This window comes from Tenrec ecaudatus, chromosome 1 (assembly GCF_050624435.1).
Source record: "Tenrec ecaudatus isolate mTenEca1 chromosome 1, mTenEca1.hap1, whole genome shotgun sequence".
NCBI lineage: Eukaryota > Metazoa > Chordata > Mammalia > Afrosoricida > Tenrecidae > Tenrec > Tenrec ecaudatus.
This window is the reverse complement of record NC_134530.1, coordinates 61,518,205-61,528,370: the sequence shown is the minus strand read 5'-3', so window position 1 is coordinate 61,528,370 and position 10,166 is coordinate 61,518,205.

The window sequence follows — 10,166 nt, the reverse complement described above, 5'->3', positions numbered from 1 at the left end:
CAGTAAAGAGTCCCCGTCTCTGAAACGCACAGGGGCAGTTCTAGCCGGTCCTGTAGGGTCCTTTTGAGCCCAAATCAACTCGATGGCAGTGAGTTTATTTACCAGCGTCAATGCTCCGTCACCTTGTTAATACTCGCTTGGAGACGCCCCCTGTTGCTCCTCGTCTCCCTTTGGGCTTTGAAAACCACAGGACTCCCTCACGTCCTCTACAGTCACTGCCCTCACCTGTCCAGCCTTTCCACTTGCTCCCCTCTCCATGCCCCGTCGCCGTAGTCATCCAGGGCTGCGCAAATAGAAATACCACAAGAGGGTGGCTGTCACAAACAGAAACGTGCTTTCTCACAGTTTGGGAAGCTAGGAGTCCAGTCTCAGAGTCCAGCCTCCGGGGCAAGCCTTTCTTTCCTGGTTGGTCCTTATCTCTCTAGCTTCTGCTTCCTGGCTCCAGGTGGCCTTGGCATTTATTTTACTGCATCTCAGTTTACTAGCTGGCTGTTAAGCTCTTTTAAATCTCAGAAGAGAGGGATTTTCAAGAGCACCCTACACGAATTCTCTCTCATATACATAATACAGACAGCCCATTCCCTAAATAGGATTATAAGCCCAGGCACAGAGGTGAGGATTTGTAATATGTTTTTTGGGGGACACACAATTTAATCCATAACATGCCCTTTTTAATCTTAGCTCGAATTCCCCAAACAGCTCATGGGACTGCTGGCCGGTCAGCAGATGGGCGGCCTTCCGCACAGTCAGCTGGAGATGGCTAGGGAACGGTGAGGTCGATTGATGCCGGCAGCATGTGGCATTCCCAAGCAGGAAGGGCCGGAAAGGGGACAATGATGATCTACACCAGCTTCCAGTTGTCAGCGGGTTGATTGTGGCCCTGTGTGCAGAGTGGAGCTGCTTTGGAGGGCTTCAGGGTTGTGACTTTAGGTCACCAGGCATTTCTTCTGAGGTACCTCTTGATGAGTCCAGATGGCCAATCTGTCACTGAGCACGGCCCCCTTAACCATTTGTGCCAACCCCAAGTGTGGTTGGGGCGCAAAGGTCAACTGTGTCTCACTAAACCTCCAAATGAGCCCGAGGGCATATGCTTGGATCCATCTGCTGCTGCCCACAGGGGCAAGCACCCTGCTGCTGGGGGCCCAAGACAGGAGAGCTGAGCAGCCCCATGCCCAGACTGAAGAATCACGGAGACCCAACAGGGCTCAGAAGGGAGCATGGGGTGATGTCAGCAGGCTCTGAGCCCAGGTTACACCCCTGCAGCTGGGACAGGGCCTTTCTGGAAAATTTGTGGCTGTGTTTTTCCAGTGTCCATGTGGAATACCTGTAAAGACCAAAAGGCCCAGGCACATCCTGAAAACCAGTGATGCGCCTGAGCCCAAAATGGCTGGTTTCCAGTTGGGTTGAGTTGGCTAGTTGATGACCCACCCCACTCTCTTGCCAACTTCTCTAGGGATGGTGATCTCTGGGCATCATATGACTCATCCCCCACTTTCTACCAACCATTTGCTCCTGGGTGAGGAAGCAGGTTGTGGCTCTTAGGGCAGCTGAACAGCATCTTCGGGCCGATTGGTAGAAGAGGCCATCCTCGTCTTTCCTGGTCTCAGTCGTGGTTTCTGCTGTAGAGGCCGCGTGGGTGCCTAACTTGCATCATTCATGGTTCTCTGATACTCTCGGTGTGACCAGCGCAGGCAGAGCAGACAGCTTCCGTCTGAAATACAGAACATGGATCCTAGTCTCAGACCTGCTTAGCTCTTGCTGTGTAGCTTTTGGCAAGTCCCTTCCCTCTCTGGGTCTCAATGTTCTCTGCCACATAACCAAGAGATTGGATGACATAATCTCGAAGAGCCAGACTAACATCAAGAATCCTTTTTTAAAAAAATTTCCTCCCAATTTTTTAAGAATCCTTAAGGAATGTTTCCACCGGTTGGGCCCTTTCTTTGTGTTATCTCACTCAATCCTGTAATCCTTGTCACTCTCTTTTGGGGACAGAAAGACAGGCTCGGAGCTGTTGGTAACATGTCCAAGGTCACACAGCCAGGAAGGGGGTGCATCTGTCTGCTTCCAGAGGAAGGGGACTGGAGACCTGGGACTTCATTCCCAGAGGCACCCACAGCTTGCAGGCTGGTGGCGGGGGCCCGGGCTGCCTCTACAAGTGAGAGTGGGTCAGAGGCAGCCTGCTCCACAAAATGGGGGTGTGTGCGAGAATGATCTGCCCCTCACCCGATGATGGATAGATAGCCCCTAGCTCCATCAGTTGGCCCTCGTGCTGGCCTGGGACTACATTTATGTCCTTTCAAGGCCAAGGCTGCCCCGGCCCTCCATCACGGAGGCCCTGCATCACAGGGACTGCAGTCCGATCTGTATTTTGGGGGCAGCACTTTCTTTATAACACCTCCAACCTCTGAGATGGCCCTCTCACCGCACACAGCCGCCGGGGTTTTGGTTAAATTAAGAATGTGGTACATTCCTCCAGTTCCCCTCCAGGGGTTACGGAGAGCCAGGAAAGTGGCATCTTACGCTAATGCGCAGGCGTGGTGGTGCATTTTTAAAGGAGAACTCGACAATCTCCAGGAAAAAAATATGTCCCCAAATGACCCCCACTTTCTTGGTAAGAAATGCTAAATTGTGTAAGTGCTGACGGGCTCGGTGACCCCTGGAAATCCAGAGGTTGTCTTTGTGAGGGTCAAACAACAAAGCGGAAGGAGTGTGTGTGTGTGTGTGTGTGTGTGTGTGTGTGAGAGAGAGAGAGAATGAGAGAGAGAGAGAGAGAGAGAGAGAGAGAGATAGATAGATAGAGAGAGAGAGAGAGAGAGAGAGAGAGAGAGAAGGGGCTGCCCTGCTGGGAGCCTGAGTTCTGCAGAGGAGGGAGCTTGGCACAGGGAGTCCAGAGGCCCGGTTTGCTGGGCCACCATGGAGCCTCCCCTCTCAGGGTTGTGTGTGTCACAAAAGGTAGCCTCTTCTGGGCAGCAGAGCAGATCCTTCTGCCTTTTGAGGCAAACGTCCAGGTCAAGGGTGTCTTGAAGGTAGAAGGAGCAGGTCTTGGGGAAGGAAGGTGGTGGGAAGTCAAAGCAAATGAAAGTTCGGCTCCGGCTGGGGGAAGGTATTTGTTCTCTCAGTGCCTCAGTTTCTTCATCTGAAAGAGGGGATCCTCGCAGTCCCTACATCAGATGTAGGCATCCTTAGGAGGCTCAAATGGTTTGCAAGGTCAGCTGTTTGAGACCACCTGGTGCTCCGTGGGTGAAAGATGAAGCTTTCTATTTTCCGAAAGAGTTATCTCAGAAGTCCAGAGAGGAAGGCGTTCCTTATCTGACAGGGTTGCTGTGAGTTGGCACTCGATGGCAGCGAGTGATTCACCGAAAGCCCCTCCGAAGACAGGGCCGGAGGACGCAGTTCTGAAAGTCAGCCGCTGACCACGCTGTGGAGGGAGCACAGGCCTCCTCTGACAGCGCACGGCAACCCTGAGAGTTGGAGTTGACTTCATGCAACTGCTTTCCCCAGAAATACATCACAGGTTGCGGGGAAGACTAAGTGACTATTGGTCAAAAATGGTGCTTGACGACATTATTAATTTTATGGCATCTGGGAGGCGAGCGTCCTAGTGGGCAGCAGGGACGTTAGACTCCGACTGCCTGCTTCTGGAGTCAGCCTCTGCTGCTAGCTGGGCCATCTCACAAGTCCTTCAGTCCTTTGACCCCTCCACTGAGAAAGGGTCTGCTAAGGCCACACTGCTGTCACACAGTCGCCTGTACTGTCCCTGTGGTGGCTCAGACAGGATAGATATTCCTTTCAGTATAAGCCTGGTGGGCTCTGGGTCGGCTGGGGGTGCTGCCTCACATTGGGACTCTTCAGGGGTTCCACCCACCATTTCAATATCAGATTTCATATCGGCTCTGGCACACCCTGTCTCAGCCAGAGGCCAGGGGGATAAGAGGACCTGGAGAGTTTATTCATAGCCCACTGTGGCCTTGAGCCTAGCCCTACTGAATTTAGAGACCAAGAACAGATTTGATACATTGAACTCTAATGACCAAAGTCCAGATGAAATGTGAGAGGACATCAAGACCATCATACGGGACGAAAGCAAAAAGTCATTAAAAGACAGGAAAGAAAGGAAAGATCAAAGGAGATGTCAGAAGAGACTTTGAATGTAGAGTAGTTAAAGCAAATGGAAGAAATTATGAATTAAAAGAGCGGAAGAGAAAAGGTCAAAGGATAGTTTGAGAAGACAAAGCTAAGAATTATAAGGAAATCTGCAAAGGCATCGAGTTAGAGAGCTAAAAAGGAAGATGTGCTCAGAATTTCACAAGCTGAAAATTTCTCAAGAACTGGAGAAAAAATTCAACCCAACCCCTGAAGTGAAATATTGAAGGATTCCATGGGCAAAATATTGAACAATGGAAAGAACACAGTCACGGTACCGAAAAACAATGGGTTAACATTCAACCATTTCAAGAGGTAGTACTTGATCAAGAACGGAGGGTGTTGAATGAACAAATCCAAGCTCCACTGAAAGCATTGGCCAAGAACAAGGCTCCATGAATTGACAGACACCAATGGAACTGTTTCAATAGGCTGGTGCAGTCAATGCCAGAAATGTGGACGACAGCTACCTGCCCAGCCAACTGGAAGAGATCCATATTTGTACCCATTCCAAAGAAGGTGATCCAACGGAAGGCAGAAATCATCAAACAATAGCATTAATATCAGGTGCAAGTAAAATTTTGCTGAAGGTTAATTCAAAAGTGGTTGCCGCAGTACACCAACAGGGAGCTGTTGGTAATTCAAGCCAGATTCAGAAGAGGACCTGGAAGAAGAGATAGCATTGCTGATGTCAGATTCTACCAAGACATGTTGACTTGAGCTTCACTGATTATGTGAAGGCATTGGCTTTGTGGACCATAACAAACTATGGCTAACATCAAGAAGAATGAAAATTCCAGAACCTGTCCATAGACCATGTGGCAGTTACCCAATCTCCTGTCAACTTGAGCAAAGGGGTGGAGTCTAACCTGTCAGTCAGGCCATATCTAATGGCCTTCTCCTGAGGATTCTGAGGATTTTCCTTTCTTCCTCCCTGCAGGCAGGACACACACCCTTTGCACTCGACATTCCTGTTGACAAGCCACATGGAGTTAAGCTGATGGCAGCCAGAGCCTTGGAGCTGGAGGAACCACATGGACACCCACACCAGCACTGAGATGCTTCCACCACCACTGCATCCACAAGACTTTCCACCCACTGGCCTGTGATTTTCCTGCATTCGGCATCATCGCATGTGGCTGTGTGAGTCCGAGGAGGAATTTATAGACTGGTATCAGACATATGGGCTAATATTGGACATATAGACTTGATCTAGACTGGGCCGGGATGTTTTCTCAATATGCAATAGCTCTTTGATATATAGCTCTCTTTTGCACATATATGAGCGTCTATGGATTTGTTTCTTTAGTCAACTTGCACTAACACAGACCACGAGGCCGTTGTTCAAACAGAACAAGGGAATACTGCATGGTTCAACATGGGGTTAGGTGTGTGTCAGGGTTGTATCCTTTCACCATACTTTTCCATCTATATGCCTAGCAAATAATTGAAGAAGCTGAATGCCGTGAATAAGAAATCAGCATCGAAAGAAGGCTCTTTAATAACCTGTGAGAAGCAGAGAAAATTGCTTGCTAAGAGGTAGCACTTTTTCAGGCACTTGTTGATAAAGATAAAAAACAGCATCTCTCAGTCGGGCAAGATATTACAAAACAATGATTTATAAATTATCAAGGGTTCATGAGGGAGGGGGAACAGGGAGAGAGGGGGGGAAATGAGGAGCCAATGCCAAGGACTTAAGTGGAGAGCAAATGTTTTGAGAATGATGAGGGCAATGAATGTACAAATGTGCTTTACACAATTGATGTATGTATGGATTGTGATAAGAGTTGTATGAGCCCCAAATAAAATGATTTTTTTTAAGTTAAAAAAAACCCAGAAAACAATCACCCTGATATGTTCACAGTGTTATGCAGAGAAATAACTGTATTTAGTTGTCCTAACAGAATGTTTAAATTTGCTAATTTATGGAGATAATCTCCATACATTAAGTCATTGCTCTTATTTATTTCATTCACCTTTATTATTTTTATCATTAAAGTTTCCTATACACGTGTTGATTTAAAAAACAAAGAAACCAAAACCGTGTCTTTCAGGATAGATTAAAAGACCAAACAGGGAAATCCCAAATCCTCACGACTGGACCAATAGACAACATCATGATAAACAGAACAAATTGAAGTTGTCAAGGATTTAATTTAATTTGGATCCACAATCAGCATTCATGAAAGCAGCCGTCAAGAAATCAAAGGATATATTGTACTGGAAAATTCAGCTACGAAAGGCCTCTTTAAACTGTTAAAGAGTAAAGATATCACTTTGAAGACTCAGGGGAGGGCACCCGACTCCAACCATGAGATTCTCAATCCCTTCGTATGGGGGTGAACACTGTACGCGGAATCTGGAAGGCTGCAGAAGAATTGACGCGTTTGATGGGCGGTGTTCACTCTCAGAAGAATGAACAGATCTGTCTTGGAGGAAATCCAGCCAGCGTGCTCCTTAGAAAAGAGGAGGGTGAGATTTTTCCTCCTGGACTTTGGGCCTGTGGTCAGGAGGGGCCAGTCCCTGGAAGAGGATCTCGTGGTAAAGCACAGGGTCGTCAGCAGCGAGGAGGATCATCGAGGGGGTGGACGGACGCAGCGAGTGCAACAGTGGGCTCCCTCGGGCACTGGTTGTGAGGACGGCACAAGATGGACTGTGCTTATCTCGTTGTTGACTCGATGCCACCTAACAAATATGACCATGGCAACAACGAACACAACATTGTGTGGCTAAAGATCGAGCAATCGAACCGAAAACCAACAACCCTCAATTCTGACTCATAGTAACCCTACAGGACAGATAGAACTGCCCCTGTGGGTTTCCGAGCCTCTAACTCTTTACAAGAGTAGGAAGCCTCATCTCTCTCCCTCGCAGTGGCTGGTGGTTTCAAACTCCTGACCTTGCAGTTAGCAGCCCAATGTGTAACTTATTCCATCAATTGACCTCAGAATGGGATCATTTCCAGACTGGAAGGATGACTGAGGCTCCATGTGTTTAACGATAGTTATAGAGGTTAAAAACAAAAACAAAAACATTAGAGTTGAAGTGATTGTAGACATTGGGAAGTTCAATCCTCCCCCAGTGGCCCTCATGGGGGTCGGGAAGAGGGCTCCCACCAGCATTGCTCCTAAAGTTTGCTAAGAGATGCTCTGCCTAGAGGTTCTATCAATGGACCTGCTCCTGATGGAAGTGGGTGAGGTTTTGAGATGGAAAATGATTTGAATCACGCCTGTATGTCCTTACAGTCTTCTTTCCCTTTGAACACCTCAGTGGGCATTCATGTGGTGGGACCCTCCCAACTTCACAGGGCAACACATTTAAATGCAGAGAAATTAAAAATCAAGTGAGAGTTCTTTCTAATTGGGACCAACAATAGAAATTTGATTTAGAAATATAGGACGCTAGATGTTTGGACATTTAGTAAATCAAACCCAAGCTCTTTATTTGTATAGATAAGTCCTGGAGCTTTAGGGGTGTCAATAACATGCCCGGGACCACAAGGTGCATCTGTGGCAGAGCTAGCTGCAACCAAGGAGTCTACCGACTCCCACCCTAGTGCTCTCTCACTGGCAGCACTGTCCTAGGGCTATTAGCTACACAGAACAAGTCATCTTCAGTTATTTGAGGACAGCTGTGTCATCTTAATCAATTTTCTCTAGGTATTGTGTTCGAATTTCACCAATGACTTCACCATCCTACTTGCTGTCTCTGGGCAGTCTTCAGTTGTTGAATAACCTATAATCATTGAGCTTATTCTGACTTATATTGACCCTATACAGGGTTTCTGAGACTTTACATCTTTATAGGTGGAGACAGTCTCATCTTTCCTCCACAGAATGGCTGGTGGATTTGAACTGCCAACCTTGTGGTTATCAGTTCAAACCCTTACCCATAGAGCCACCAGGCCTCAGGTACATCTGCCTCTTCAGGAGTTCCAACTTTGCTTCAACCTTGTCTCTTGGGTAGAGTATGTATTCACTTCCTGGGGCTGCAGAAATAAACTGGGTGGCTTAAGCACCAGAAAACAACAGCTATGGGGTCCAACAGTTCCAAATCAAGGTGCTAAGCAGGACCACCCTCCTGTGAGACTCTAGGAAAGAATCTGTTCCACGCATCTCTCTTACCTTCTGTGGTTTCCAGCAATCCTTGATGACTTTCGACGTGTAGACATTCAAGTCCATACTCTGGCTCTGTCTTCACATGGCATTCTTCCACATGTGTCTGTGTCTCCCAGGACACTGATTGTAGTAGATTTGAATCTACCCTACTGACCTCATCTAAATTAGGTTACATCTGGAAAGACTTCATTTCCACAGTAGGTCACATTCACAGTTATAAGAAAGAGCTTTATATCAAAGAGTAATTGTATATTAAGAAAACATCCCAGCCCAGTCCAGATCAAGTCCATAAGTTCGATATTAGCCCATATGTCCAATACCAGTCTATAATTTCCTCTTCAGACTCATGCAGCACATGCAATGATGTTGAATGCAGGAAGATCACAGGCCAGTGGGTGGAAAGTCTTGCGGATTCACTGGTGGTGGAAGCATCTCAGTGCTGGTGTGGATCTCCATATGGCTCCTCCAGCTCCAGGATTCTGGATCCATCAGCACAGCTCCATGTGTTTTGTCTGCAGGAAAATGAAGCAGAGAGTGTGGGTCTCCCCTCCAGTGAGCTATTTATCTCCATAGCACCTCCAAATGAGGTCATCAAGCTGTGACCTGATTGACAGGCTAAACCCCTCCTCATCACTCTTAATAGTCTCAAGTTGACACCAGATTTTATAACTACCACAGGGTACACCCCTCCCCCCAAACTAGATTTTCTCTCCAAAGCTATGTTTTTTTTTTATACAGAAAAACCTTATCACCTTCAAAGTATTCTCCATTGCACTTAATACATTGGTCAAATCTGCGATTCTATTCTTGAAACAGTTTCCAAACTCATCTGTTTGGATGGCTGACTGCACCTCCCTCATTTTCCTTCACTTCTTCTACATCGTCCTTTCACATCCCTCTTCATTTGTGGAAACAAAAAGAAGTTACGCAGACCAAAGTCAGGTGTGTGGGGTAAGAGAGGCAAGCTGTTTTCTACCAAAATTTGCACACTGTGATGGCTGCATGAGCAGGTGCATTGATGTGGTGGCAAACCAGTCCCCATCTGTGGCACACTGTTTTGCTATCTTTTCAGAACCTCTAAATAGTAGCTTGATTAACAGTCTGACCTGATGGAATGAACTTCAAATGCACTATTCCCCTCACATAAAAAAAACCCAAAACCAAATGAGCATCTTCTTGATCTTTGATTTCACTTGATGAGTTTTTTTGGGGGGAGTGGTGACAATGGCATCTTCCATTGGCTTGATTGATGTTTGCTTTCGGGGTCATAAGAATAGCACCGTCTCGTCACCAGTAATGACCTTGGGGAAAAAGTCTGGGTCACTTCAGAGCCGTGCTTTCAAAGCATGGCGTGTTTCCACTCAGTTGGAGCAAAACTGCTTTTAAGAAAAAAAACTTCACTGTGACCAGAGAGAACCTTCCCGCGACACCATGGGTGCACCAGCTAGACCGAGGTGCTCAGTGCTCACCGAGAGGGGAATAACACATACTATGAAAAAAGCTTGACGCTGTGGAGTGTTTTTTCTTCCGGTTTCTAGGGCACACCCCCTTGTAATCTAGCCCATCATAGGGTGGTTCAGGGCTGACTTCAACTTGAGCTTCAACTTGACTATCAGGGGTGGCGTGCGGGCAGAGGGACAAGGCTGACAGCAGTCCCCGGGGGCTGTGATCTGAAGTCAGTCTGGAGCTCATCCTGTCAGCTGGTGGAATAGGAGCTCCTGGGTTGACTTTCCTGGCCCAGGACCTGGGCGGACAATCAGGGCCATCTGACTATTCCTGCTCTGAGCCTTTGGAAGCAGCAGGGGTGAGACTCCCAGGTTTAGCCGCATCTCTCCCTCCAGCCCTTGGGCAGGGCTATTGTTCCCAGATCTAGGCCTTCACATCTGCTCCTGACCGGTCCCATCC